The 14,251-nt window shown below is 39.2% G+C and overlaps 2 long non-coding RNA genes across 2 annotated transcripts; one reads left to right on the plus strand and one right to left on the minus strand.

The window, feature by feature from the left end:
- The first annotated feature begins 173 nt into the window (after positions 1-173).
- LOC124221327 (uncharacterized) lies at positions 174-1,970 on the plus strand. Its single transcript, XR_006883793.2, has 4 exons — positions 174-257; positions 741-942; positions 1,071-1,200; positions 1,827-1,970. It is a non-coding gene; the product is annotated as an uncharacterized lncRNA (long non-coding RNA).
- Positions 1,971-11,871: 9,901 nt separating this feature from the next.
- Positions 11,872-13,561, minus strand: LOC138191113 (uncharacterized). The gene is made up of 3 exons (XR_011177421.1): positions 13,142-13,561; positions 12,771-12,904; positions 11,872-12,552 (listed from the first exon to the last, which is right to left on the minus strand). It is a non-coding gene; the product is annotated as an uncharacterized lncRNA (long non-coding RNA).
- Positions 13,562-14,251: the final 690 nt, after the last annotated feature.

Consider the following 14,251-nt stretch of genomic DNA (forward strand, 5'->3'; position numbering starts at 1 on the left):
GCAACTCAATACGATAAGCGGTCGGTATGTAGAGGCGACGCGAACTGACGTTACCATCGCTCACCACGTGTACCTACATAATACAGAGTCGAATATTATTATGCTCATGGAATGACGAACGGGAACAGAGTGAAATTTTCATATACCCCGTACGGACGCCGATTAGCTGACCTATTAACTGAAGAATATATCTTTAGTCAACGGCTGACCATCGAAGGGCCTAGCCGCTTGAATCTGGAATCGGCAGGAAAGATGAAGTGCGTATTTCTTGTATGAAATGTGAAAACTAAAATCATTATACATCATATAATATCATCATACATCATACATCAGACATCATCATCATACATCATACATCATACATAGTATTAAAGTTCGAAACCAAAGTTTGGATGCCGGATGTTCAGGAAGTAACGTCACCCAACATTTTTTTTCTTCTGAATCGATCTAAAATCGGCTAGCCGAATTCCTCAGTCTGGAAATAACCGCGCAGTAGAGCGGACGGATGAGAATCGCGCTCCGCAGATTTCGAGTACCGGGTTAAATTCTTTCCCTCCTGGATCCTGCGCTCCGGGTTCGCTTCCTGGTGCAACTCGACTTCCAGGACAAACGCTCGGTAGTTTCTATGATCCAGGTCCGCTACCTGATGAAACTCGACTTCCAGGACAAGGGCTCCGTAGTTCTGGCTGTCCAGGTCCTTGATCCGGTGACTTTTGACCATCAGAACTAATTTTCCGTAGTTCTGGCTGTGCAGGTCCTCCACCTGGTGGATTTTGACATCCAGAAAGAGCGCTCCGTAGTTCTGGCTGTCCAGGTCCTTGATCCGGTGACTTTTGACCTTCAGGACTAATTTTCCGTAGTTCTGGCTGTCCAGGCCCTCTACCAAAATAACCCAAAAAGCCGTGGGACCATAGTGATGATTGTCGAGCTCAAACGTAAAAAGTAATGATTTTTACCAAGAAAATTCTGAACGAAAATCAATGTGATTTAAGGTTTTTTTCTGAATTTTTTAGTTCATCTATAGTAAAAATATATGTCAATTCAAAGTAATTTTAGTTTTTGCATTTCAGACAAAAATTACGTACGCCATCTTTCCTGTCGATTCAAGATTCCAGCGGCGAGGCGCTTCAATTGCCACCTAATAACTTCGCCATTTTCCGAAAATTGATGATGGGTAGAGTTTTCTTGTACAGTCCAAATGTGAGTTAAGATACACTCGAAATTTCGAAAAGCTTCGTTAGTTATCTCCCATTAAAATAAAAATAGCCGACAATCAACGTTTCGCTTAATAATTATCGTATTTGATTGATTGAAAAAAAAAATATTCGTACTTTTCCCGATCTTTCATATGGCAGCATTTAAAAAACCCAGTTTCCACATTGAACAGACATGAAAGATATTTTTTCTCCATTATCTGATTTCATTATTGACCTTTTCTCGGTGTTACTTGAATATTTAGCTATATAATTATTGATTGCTTTCAGTTTTCAACCATTTGTATACGATGATATTACGAAATAAATAATTACAATCAACTATTTTCATGTAAACCAAAAACAAAAAGCTATGTTACTATTTGTGTATGGTGAGTATAATATTCTTATAATATTTAATGGCAATTGTAATTATATTTTATCTGAAATTTTTTAAACTTGTCGTGTTTACAATAAATTATTTCAATTCATTTTTCGCGCAAGCACAAATTCAGTAGCTATAAATGCACTTATAAGATTTATTATATTCTCTATTATTTGATCAATTATACTAATCCTTGCATAATATTCTTGACGTGTTCTTGTACTGAAAATATTTATTACTATCCCGAGGTGGTCGGCGGTGGTTGTTGGGGGTGGTTGGCGATGGTTGGAGGTGGTCGGACGTGGACGAGGAGGAGGACAAACTGAACTGAGTCTCAAAGCCCTGTTGACATAAAAGCAGCTATTCGATAGAAATTATAGTTTATAGTTTGCACAGCCCATTGCTTGATATTTCATTATAAATACATATGTTTCAATGTATTTAGGAATAATTTATCACATATACAGAGGTCATGTGCAAATAATAAATGAATTGATTCGACCGCAGTTTGATGTATTCATTGGAGCTTTAACAATAAATTTAAGCTTCGTTACCTCTTTTATTTTATTATGGATAATCAAAAACATTTCCGACTATTCGTGCTGTGGAAGCATGGGGATTAAACCAAATGTAACAAAAGATTAGAAACAGTGTATGTAGAGTACGGGAATTTTTCTAACAATGCAAACACGTGCCGCTAGCTCAGTTTTGACATATCTAGAATACCACGCCTTGCGAATTAGCTTACCAGACAGAGACGAATGATGAATTTTGAGGACTGCATTATCGTTGTTGAATACTCTATGCCTCATGGGAAAAGAAAATCTGTAACGATAAAATTGATGCACCGGATCATCGTCGACTTTAACTTTTGAAATGTCCTACCATTTCCGAACACCTCCAACCATCCTATTTACCTATATTACTAGATTAGCTATGATATGAAAAGAGAAGAATTATTCATTTCGAAATGGGATTCTATTCGAGGCACGCTCGATGTATTCCATAACATTAGTATTCATAATTGTTCCAACAACTTTTTATTTGCTCTCTCGATTTTGAATTTTCATAGGCATAGAATCGAAACGCGGTTTTAGCTGGTCGCAAGTGAAGTATCCGCGTTGGGTGAAGGAGCAGAATTGTTTTTCGAAAAGTATTCGGATGGAAAAAAATTCAGAGTAACTGTAATACATCACGGATGCGCTAATTTTGAACGAGATGAAATGGATGCTTCGTATATGAGACAGTATTTAACGCTGCGTAGTGATTTAAAGACCTAAAAAGGTGATAGGGAGAGAAAGAACGAAGCTTCTTAACACTTCGAGTGTATTTTAACACACATTTGAAAGATACGAGCAAAATTTTTCATCATCCAACTGTCGCAGAACGGCAGCGTTATCAGCTGACCCGTTAACTGAAGGATATATCTTCAGTCAACGGCTGACCATCGAAGGGCCTGGCCGCTTGAGTCTGGAATCGGCAGAAGAGATAAAGTGTGTATTTCTTGTATGAAATGTGAAAGCTAAAATCATTATACATCATATCATATCATCATACATCATACATCATACATCGTACATCATACATCGTACATCATACATCATCATACATAGTATCAAAGTTCGAAACTATAGTTTGGATGTCGGATGTTCAGAAAGTGACGTCACCAATTCAAAATCAGCTAGCCGAATTCCTCAGTCTGGAAACAACCGCGCAGTAGAGCGGACGGATAAGAGTCGCGCTCCGTAAATTTCGAGTACCGGGTTCTCAACCTCCCGGATCCCGCGCTTCGGGTCCGCTACGTATTTCGAGTACGGGGTTCTCAACCTCCCAGATCCCGCGCTTCGGGTCCGCTACGCGGTGAAACTCGACTTCCAGGATAAGCGCTCCCTGGTTCCTGGTTCATGTTTACAATAAATTATTTCAATTCGTTTTTCGCGCAACCCCAAATTCGGTAGCTGTCAGTCCGCTAATAAAATTTCTCGACTTCCAGGATAAGCGCTCCGTGGTTCCTGGTTCATGTTTACAATAAATTATTTCAATTCGTTTTTCGCGCAACCCCAAATTCGGTAGCTGTCAGTCCGCTAATAAAATTTCTCGACTTCCAGGATAAGCGCTCCGTGGTTCCTGGTTCATGTTTACAATAAATTATTTCAATTCGTTTTTCGCGCAACCCCAAATTCGGTAGCTGTCAGTCCGCTAATAAAATTTCTCGACTTCCAGGATAAGCGCTCCGTGGTTCCTGGTTCATGTTTACAATAAATTATTTCAATTCGTTTTTCGCGCAACCCCAAATTCGGTAGCTGTCAGTCCGCTAATAAAATTTCTCGACTTCCAGGATAAGCGCTCCGTGGTTCCTGGTTCATGTTTACAATAAATTATTTCAATTCGTTTTTCGCGCAACCCCAAATTCGGTAGCTCTCAGTCCGCTAATAAAATTTCTCGACTTCCAGGATAAGCGCTCCGTGGTTCCTGGTTCATGTTTACAATAAATTATTTCAATTCGTTTTTCGCGCAACCCCAAATTCGGTAGCTGTCAGTCCGCTAATAAAATTTCTCGACTTCCAGGATAAGCGCTCCGTGGTTCCTGGTTCATGTTTACAATAAATTATTTCAATTCGTTTTTCGCGCAACCCCAAATTCGGTAGCTGTCAGTCCGCTAATAAAATTTCTCGACTTCCAGGATAAGCGCTCCGTGGTTCCTGGTTCATGTTTACAATAAATTATTTCAATTCGTTTTTCGCGCAACCCCAAATTCGGTAGCTGTCAGTCCGCTAATAAAATTTCTCGACTTCCAGGATAAGCGCTCCGTGGTTCCTGGTTCATGTTTACAATAAATTATTTCAATTCGTTTTTCGCGCAACCCCAAATTCGGTAGCTGTCAGTCCGCTAATAAAATTTCTCGACTTCCAGGATAAGCGCTCCGTGGTTCCTGGTTCATGTTTACAATAAATTATTTCAATTCGTTTTTCGCGCAACCCCAAATTCGGTAGCTGTCAGTCCGCTAATAAAATTTCTCGACTTCCAGGATAAGCGCTCCGTGGTTCCTGGTTCATGTTTACAATAAATTATTTCAATTCGTTTTTCGCGCAACCCCAAATTCGGTAGCTCTCAGTCCGCTAATAAAATTTCTCGACTTCCAGGATAAGCGCTCCGTGGTTCCTGGTTCATGTTTACAATAAATTATTTCAATTCGTTTCTCGCGCAACCCCAAATTCGGTAGCTGTCAGTCCGCTAATAAAATTTCTCGACTTCCAGGATAAGCGCTCCGTGGTTCCTGGTTCATGTTTACAATAAATTATTTCAATTCGTTTTTCGCGCAACCCCAAATTCGGTAGCTCTCAGTCCGCTAATAAAATTTCTCGACTTCCAGGATAAGCGCTCCGTGGTTCCTGGTTCATGTTTACAATAAATTATTTCAATTCGTTTTTCGCGCAACCCCAAATTCGGTAGCTGTCAGTCCGCTAATAAAATTTCTCGACTTCCAGGATAAGCGCTCCGTGGTTCCTGGTTCATGTTTACAATAAATTATTTCAATTCGTTTTTCGCGCAACCCCAAATTCGGTAGCTCTCAGTCCGCTAATAAAATTTCTCGACTTCCAGGATAAGCGCTCCGTGGTTCCTGGTTCATGTTTACAATAAATTATTTCAATTCGTTTTTCGCGCAACCCCAAATTCGGTAGCTCTCAGTCCGCTAATAAAATTTCTCGACTTCCAGGATAAGCGCTCCGTGGTTCCTGGTTCATGTTTACAATAAATTATTTCAATTCGTTTTTCGCGCAACCCCAAATTCGGTAGCTGTCAGTCCGCTAATAAAATTTCTCGACTTCCAGGATAAGCGCTCCGTGGTTCCTGGTTCATGTTTACAATAAATTATTTCAATTCGTTTTTCGCGCAACCCCAAATTCGGTAGCTGTCAGTCCGCTAATAAAATTTCTCGACTTCCAGGATAAGCGCTCCGTGGTTCCTGGTTCATGTTTACAATAAATTATTTCAATTCGTTTTTCGCGCAACCCCAAATTCGGTAGCTCTCAGTCCGCTAATAAAATTTCTCGACTTCCAGGATAAGCGCTCCGTGGTTCCTGGTTCATGTTTACAATAAATTATTTCAATTCGTTTTTCGCGCAACCCCAAATTCGGTAGCTGTCAGTCCGCTAATAAAATTTCTCGACTTCCAGGATAAGCGCTCCGTGGTTCCTGGTTCATGTTTACAATAAATTATTTCAATTCGTTTTTCGCGCAACCCCAAATTCGGTAGCTCTCAGTCCGCTAATAAAATTTCTCGACTTCCAGGATAAGCGCTCCGTGGTTCCTGGTTCATGTTTACAATAAATTATTTCAATTCGTTTTTCGCGCAACCCCAAATTCGGTAGCTGTCAGTCCGCTAATAAAATTTCTCGACTTCCAGGATAAGCGCTCCGTGGTTCCTGGTTCATGTTTACAATAAATTATTTCAATTCGTTTTTCGCGCAACCCCAAATTCGGTAGCTGTCGGTGCGCTAATAAAATTTCTATAACTTTACAATCTTCTCATAATCTTTTTGGTAAAATATGTCGATAAAAAAATTATATCAAACCTTACACATTATTTTTGATTTGTTCTCACGCTGAAAATATTTATTAGTATTCGAGGTATAACTCGAGGTGGTTGGCGGTTTTCGTTGGAGGTAGTTAGGGGTGGTTGCGGGTAATCTCAGTGATTCAGGAGCAGTGGGACGAGGATTTGTGCTCGGTGAGTAAAACACTTTTATAATATTTCATGGCAATTGTGATTATATTTTATCTGAAATATTACAAACTTGTCACGATTACAATAAATTATTTCAATTCATTTTTCGTGCAAGCACATATTCAGTAGCTATGAATAATCTTATACAATTTATTATATTATTAATTGATTAATTAATATTCTTATAATATTTAATGGCAATTGTAATTATATTTCATCTGAAATATTACAAACTTGTCACGTATACAATAAATTATTTCAATTCATGTTTCGTGCAAGCACATATTTAGTAGCTATGAATAATCTTATACAATTTATTATATTATTAATTGATTAATTAATATTCTTATAATATTTAATGGCAATTGTAATTATATTTCATCTGAAATATTACAAACTTGTCACGTATACAATAAATTATTTCAATTCATTTTTCGTGCAAGCACATATTCAGTAGCTATGAATAATCTTGTACAATTTATTATATTATTAATTAATTGATTAATTACATTAATCCTTACACAATATTTTTGATGTGTTCCTATACTAAAAATATTCATTACTATTCCAGGTATCACCCGAGGTGGTCGGAGGTGGACGAGGAGGAGGACCAGGTGGACGAGGAGCAGGACGAGGTGGACGAGGAGGCGGCGGGGTGGGTCGTGGGAGAGGACCTCCCCTCTCCTCAGAGGAGGGGAGAGGGAGGGGCAGGGAAGGGGGAGAGGTGGGCGGGGAGGGGGAAGGGACGGGAAGGGAAGGGAAGGGGGGAGGGGTGGGTGGCGGGGAGGGGGCGGGAGGGAGGGAGGGAGGGAGGGAGGGTGGGCGGGAGGGAGGGAGGGTGGGCGGGAGGGCGCGGGGGGGGGGGGGGGGGGGTGTACTGCTCTATTAACTCTAACGGGCTCGCATCGACATCCATCCTCCACTCTCTCCCTCCCTCCCGCCCGCCCGCCCGCCCTCCCTCCCTCCCTCCCACCCTCCCTCCCTCCCTCCCGCCCTCCCCTCCCCCCCCCATCCCTTCCCGTCCCTTCCCCCTCCCCGCCCACCTCTCCCCCTTCCCTTCCCTTCCCTTCCCGTCCCGTCCCATCCCCCTCCCCTCCCACCTCTCCCCCTTCCCTGCCCCTCCCTCTCCCCTCCTCTGAGGAGAGGGGAGGTCCTCTCCCACGACCCACCCCGCCGCCTCCTCGTCCACCTCGTCCTGCTCCTCGTCCACCTGGTCCTCCTCCTCGTCCACCTCCGACCACCTCGGGTGATACCTGGAATAGTAATGAATATTTTTAGTATAGGAACACATCAAAAATATTGTGTAAGGATTAATGTAATTAATCAATTAATTAATAATATAATAAATTGTACAAGATTATTCATAGCTACTGAATATGTGCTTGCACGAAAAATGAATTGAAATAATTTATTGTATACGTGACAAGTTTGTAATATTTCAGATGAAATATAATTACAATTGCCATTAAATATTATAAGAATATTAATTAATCAATTAATAATATAATAAATTGTATAAGATTATTCATAGCTACTAAATATGTGCTTGCACGAAACATGAATTGAAATAATTTATTGTATACGTGACAAGTTTGTAATATTCCAGATGAAATATAATTACAATTGCCATTAAATATTATAAGAATATTAATTAATCAATTAATAATATAATAAATTGTATAAGATTATTCATAGCTACTAAATATGTGCTTGCACGAAAAATGAATTGAAATAATTTATTGTAAACGTGACAAGTTTGTAATATTTCAGATAAAATATAATCACAATTGCCATGAAATATTATAAAAGTGTTTTACTCACCGAGCACAAATCCTCGTCCCACTGCTCCTGAATCACTGAGATTACCCGCAACCACCCCTAACTACCTCCAACGAAAACCGCCAACCACCTCGAGTTATACCTCGAATTCTAATAAATATTTTCAGCGTGAGAACAAATCAAAAATAATGTGTAAGGTTTGATATAATTTTTTTATCGACATATTTTACCAAAAAGATTATGAGAAGATTGTAAAGTTATAGAAATTTTATTAGCGCACCGACAGCTACCGAATTTGGGGTTGCGCGAAAAACGAATTGAAATAATTTATTGTAAACATGAACCAGGAACCACGGAGCGCTTATCCTGGAAGTCGAGAAATTTTATTAGCGGACTGACAGCTACCGAATTTGGGGTTGCGCGAAAAACGAATTGAAATAATTTATTGTAAACATGAACCAGGAACCACGGAGCGCTTATCCTGGAAGTCGAGAAATTTTATTAGCGGACTGACAGCTACCGAATTTGGGGTTGCGCGAGAAACGAATTGAAATAATTTATTGTAAACATGAACCAGGAACCACGGAGCGCTTATCCTGGAAGTCGAGAAATTTTATTAGCGGACTGACAGCTACCGAATTTGGGGTTGCGCGAAAAACGAATTGAAATAATTTATTGTAAACATGAACCAGGAACCACGGAGCGCTTATCCTGGAAGTCGAGAAATTTTATTAGCGGACTGAGAGCTACCGAATTTGGGGTTGCGCGAAAAACGAATTGAAATAATTTATTGTAAACATGAACCAGGAACCACGGAGCGCTTATCCTGGAAGTCGAGAAATTTTATTAGCGGACTGACAGCTACCGAATTTGGGGTTGCGCGAAAAACGAATTGAAATAATTTATTGTAAACATGAACCAGGAACCACGGAGCGCTTATCCTGGAAGTCGAGAAATTTTATTAGCGGACTGACAGCTACCGAATTTGGGGTTGCGCGAAAAACGAATTGAAATAATTTATTGTAAACATGAACCAGGAACCACGGAGCGCTTATCCTGGAAGTCGAGAAATTTTATTAGCGGACTGAGAGCTACCGAATTTGGGGTTGCGCGAAAAACGAATTGAAATAATTTATTGTAAACATGAACCAGGAACCACGGAGCGCTTATCCTGGAAGTCGAGAAATTTTATTAGCGGACTGACAGCTACCGAATTTGGGGTTGCGCGAAAAACGAATTGAAATAATTTATTGTAAACATGAACCAGGAACCACGGAGCGCTTATCCTGGAAGTCGAGAAATTTTATTAGCGGACTGACAGCTACCGAATTTGGGGTTGCGCGAAAAACGAATTGAAATAATTTATTGTAAACATGAACCAGGAACCACGGAGCGCTTATCCTGGAAGTCGAGAAATTTTATTAGCGGACTGACAGCTACCGAATTTGGGGTTGCGCGAAAAACGAATTGAAATAATTTATTGTAAACATGAACCAGGAACCACGGAGCGCTTATCCTGGAAGTCGAGAAATTTTATTAGCGGACTGACAGCTACCGAATTTGGGGTTGCGCGAAAAACGAATTGAAATAATTTATTGTAAACATGAACCAGGAACCACGGAGCGCTTATCCTGGAAGTCGAGAAATTTTATTAGCGGACTGACAGCTACCGAATTTGGGGTTGCGCGAAAAACGAATTGAAATAATTTATTGTAAACATGAACCAGGAACCACGGAGCGCTTATCCTGGAAGTCGAGAAATTTTATTAGCGGACTGACAGCTACCGAATTTGGGGTTGCGCGAAAAACGAATTGAAATAATTTATTGTAAACATGAACCAGGAACCACGGAGCGCTTATCCTGGAAGTCGAGAAATTTTATTAGCGGACTGACAGCTACCGAATTTGGGGTTGCGCGAAAAACGAATTGAAATAATTTATTGTAAACATGAACCAGGAACCAGGGAGCGCTTATCCTGGAAGTCGAGTTTCACCGCGTAGCGGACCCGAAGCGCGGGATCTGGGAGGTTGAGAACCCCGTACTCGAAATACGTAGCGGACCCGAAGCGCGGGATCCGGGAGGTTGAGAACCCGGTACTCGAAATTTACGGAGCGCGACTCTTATCCGTCCGCTCTACTGCGCGGTTGTTTCCAGACTGAGGAATTCGGCTAGCTGATTTTGAATTGGTGACGTCACTTTCTGAACATCCGACATCCAAACTATAGTTTCGAACTTTGATACTATGTATGATGATGTATGATGTACGATGTATGATGTACGATGTATGATGTATGATGTATGATGATATGATATGATGTATAATGATTTTAGCTTTCACATTTCATACAAGAAATACACACTTTATCTCTTCTGCCGATTCCAGACTCAAGCGGCCAGGCCCTTCGATGGTCAGCCGTTGACTGAAGATATATCCTTCAGTTAACGGGTCAGCTGATAACGCTGCCGTTCTGCGACAGTTGGATGATGAAAAATTTTGCTCGTATCTTTCAAATGTGTGTTAAAATACACTCGAAGTGTTAAGAAGCTTCGTTCTTTCTCTCCCTATCACCTTTTTAGGTCTTTAAATCACTACGCAGCGTTAAATACTGTCTCATATACGAAGCATCCATTTCATCTCGTTCAAAATTAGCGCATCCGTGATGTATTACAGTTACTCTGAATTTTTTTCCATCCGAATACTTTTCGAAAAACAATTCTGCTCCTTCACCCAACGCGGATACTTCACTTGCGACCAGCTAAAACCGCGTTTCGATTCTATGCCTATGAAAATTCAAAATCGAGAGAGCAAATAAAAAGTTGTTGGAACAATTATGAATACTAATGTTATGGAATACATCGAGCGTGCCTCGAATAGAATCCCATTTCGAAATGAATAATTCTTCTCTTTTCATATCATAGCTAATCTAGTAATATAGGTAAATAGGATGGTTGGAGGTGTTCGGAAATGGTAGGACATTTCAAAAGTTAAAGTCGACGATGATCCGGTGCATCAATTTTATCGTTACAGATTTTCTTTTCCCATGAGGCATAGAGTATTCAACAACGATAATGCAGTCCTCAAAATTCATCATTCGTCTCTGTCTGGTAAGCTAATTCGCAAGGCGTGGTATTCTAGATATGTCAAAACTGAGCTAGCGGCACGTGTTTGCATTGTTAGAAAAATTCCCGTACTCTACATACACTGTTTCTAATCTTTTGTTACATTTGGTTTAATCCCCATGCTTCCACAGCACGAATAGTCGGAAATGTTTTTGATTATCCATAATAAAATAAAAGAGGTAACGAAGCTTAAATTTATTGTTAAAGCTCCAATGAATACATCAAACTGCGGTCGAATCAATTCATTTATTATTTGCACATGACCTCTGTATATGTGATAAATTATTCCTAAATACATTGAAACATATGTATTTATAATGAAATATCATGCAATGGGCTGTGTAAACTATAAACTATAATTTCTATCAAATAGCTGCTTTTATGTTAACAGGGCTTTGAGACTCAGTTAAGTTGGTTCTAGATTTTTGCCATCGTATGTAGGACATTGGGTTACAAGAACAAATGCGAATTACGAAGAACTCCGTATTAGAGATAAGTATACCTAAACACAGAAATCCGTATGTGAATATACTAAAACCTCTGTGTTTATTGTAAAAATCTAGTTTTAAATATGTGTATATGTATATACACATGCATAAGTATACACATGCATAAGTATACATATACGTATATACACATGCATGTACATAAATAATTACCAAGAAATTAGAAACACTCACAACTTGTCGCAAATAGAGTAAAACGTAAGGTTAATAATATACAAATTACACAAGCGCAACATAAAACTTGGCAAGGGTAATCCTAGTGCAGTGATTGTATAAACTGAAGAAGTATACATTTACATATACATGATATAAATTAATAGACTAGAAAAAAGTATTTAGAGAGCTTATCTAATTCCAATCTTGTCACAATAGATCATTAACATAATCACTATACGGTTAAAGCTGTATCAGCTACATTCACTATTAGAGATAATATTTTTTATCCAGTTTTATAGTTATTTAATTTCTTGTACAACAATTTTTCAAACTTCACCGCAAAATGCCCAACGAGTTCTCGTAGTGCAAATACGAGTCCAATTACCTTACAGATGGCATTACATTGATTTTTGCCTTCTCGCGTCGAGTTATAAATACAGAGAAATCTGAATGAGAGCTCATTTCTATAAGATTTATTGTAGTGCTATATTGGTAGCTGTACCTGTTATTCTATATCATATACTGTCCTAAATTTTAAACACACAGCACAACAATGGCTGAAAGCACAATGGCAAGAAGAGAGGAGCAATTCGCATCTTAATAAATCTTTTCTTCTTTATACGTAGCACAGCGATGTCACGTCGGAGGATATGTACTAGTGGATCACTAGGTGGGGCACAGAACTGAAACATAATTATGTTGAAAATCTTCAACATCTCTTACAGAAAGTAGGTACGTTGCCAGACCTTATATACCAACAATTAATATTCATAGATGGTATATTCATAAATACTTACAAAAGTGAATTGAAATAATTTATTGTAAACATGACAAATTTGAAAACTTGTAGACGAAATATAATTACAATTGTCATTAAATATTATCAAACTGTTTTACTCACCGTGCACAAATCCTCGTCCTCCTCGTCCACCTTGTTTTCCTCATCTTTCTCGTCCTCCTCCTCGTCCACCTTCGACCACCGCCAACCGCCCCCAACAACCACCAATAACCACCAATAACCACCTCAGGTTATACCTTGAATAGTAATAAATATTTTTAGTATAAGTACTCAGCAAAAATATTATGTAAGGATTAATAGAATTAATTATCCGATTAATAATGTAATAAGTTTTATTAGCGCATTTATAGCTACTGAATATGTGCTTGCGCGAAAAATGAATTGAAATATTTTATTGTAAACATGACAAGTTTGAAATATTTCAGATGAAATATAATTACAATTGTTATCAAATATTATAATGTTTTACTCACCGAGCACAAATCCTGGTCCTCCTCGTCCACCTCCAACCACCTCCAACCACTGCCAACCACCTCCAACAACCACCAACAACCACTTCGGGTTATACCTCGAATACTAAGAAATATTTTCAGCATCAGAACACGTCAAAAATATTGCGTAAGGATTATTATAATTTCAGTATAGACACATTTTAACAAGAAGATTATGAGAAAATCATAAAAAATCGGAGAAAATTTAATAGCGCAATGACAGCTACTGAATTAGAGCTTACGCAAAAAATGAATTGAAATAATTCATCCTAAACATGAAACAGGAACCCCGGAGCGCTTGTCCTGGAAGTCGAGCTTCACCAGGTAGCGGACCTGGAGCACAGGATCCAGGAGGTAAAGAATTTAACCCGGTACTCGAAATCTGCGGAGCGCGATTCTCATCCGTCCGCTCTACTGCGCGGTTATTTCCAGACTGAGGAATTCGGCTAGCCGATTTTCGGTTACTATAGCTCGATGACGTCGATGGAAAAAAAAATTCGGCCGACGTCATTTTCTGAACATCCAAGCATCCAAACATTTGTTTCGAACTTTAATACTATGAATAACGATGTACGATGTATGACGTATGATGATATCATATGATGTACAATGATTCTAGTTATCACATTTCATACAAGAAATACGCACTTTGTCTTTCCTGCCGATTCCAGACTCAAGCGACTTGGCCCTTCGACGGTTAGCCGTTGACTAAAGATATATTCTTCAGTTAACGGGTCAGCTAATAACGCTGCAGTTCTGCGACAGTTGTATGATACAAAATTTTGCTCGTACCTTTCAAATGTGTGTTAAAATACACTGAAGTTTTAAGAAGCTTCGTTCGTTCTCTCTCTATCACCTTTTTAGGTCTTTAAATTACGACACTGCGTTAAATACTGTCTGATATACGGAGAATCCATTTCATCTCGATCAAAATTAGCGCATCCGTGATGTATTCAAGTTACTCTGAATTTTTTTCCATACGAACACGTTTCGAAAAACAATTCTGCTCCTCTACACAACGTAGATACTTCACTTGCGACTAGCTAAAACAGCGTTTGGATTTTATGCCTACCAAAATTCAAGATCGAGAGA

The sequence above is a fragment of the Neodiprion pinetum genome, chromosome 6, assembly GCF_021155775.2.
Source record: "Neodiprion pinetum isolate iyNeoPine1 chromosome 6, iyNeoPine1.2, whole genome shotgun sequence".
Lineage (NCBI taxonomy): Eukaryota > Metazoa > Arthropoda > Insecta > Hymenoptera > Diprionidae > Neodiprion > Neodiprion pinetum.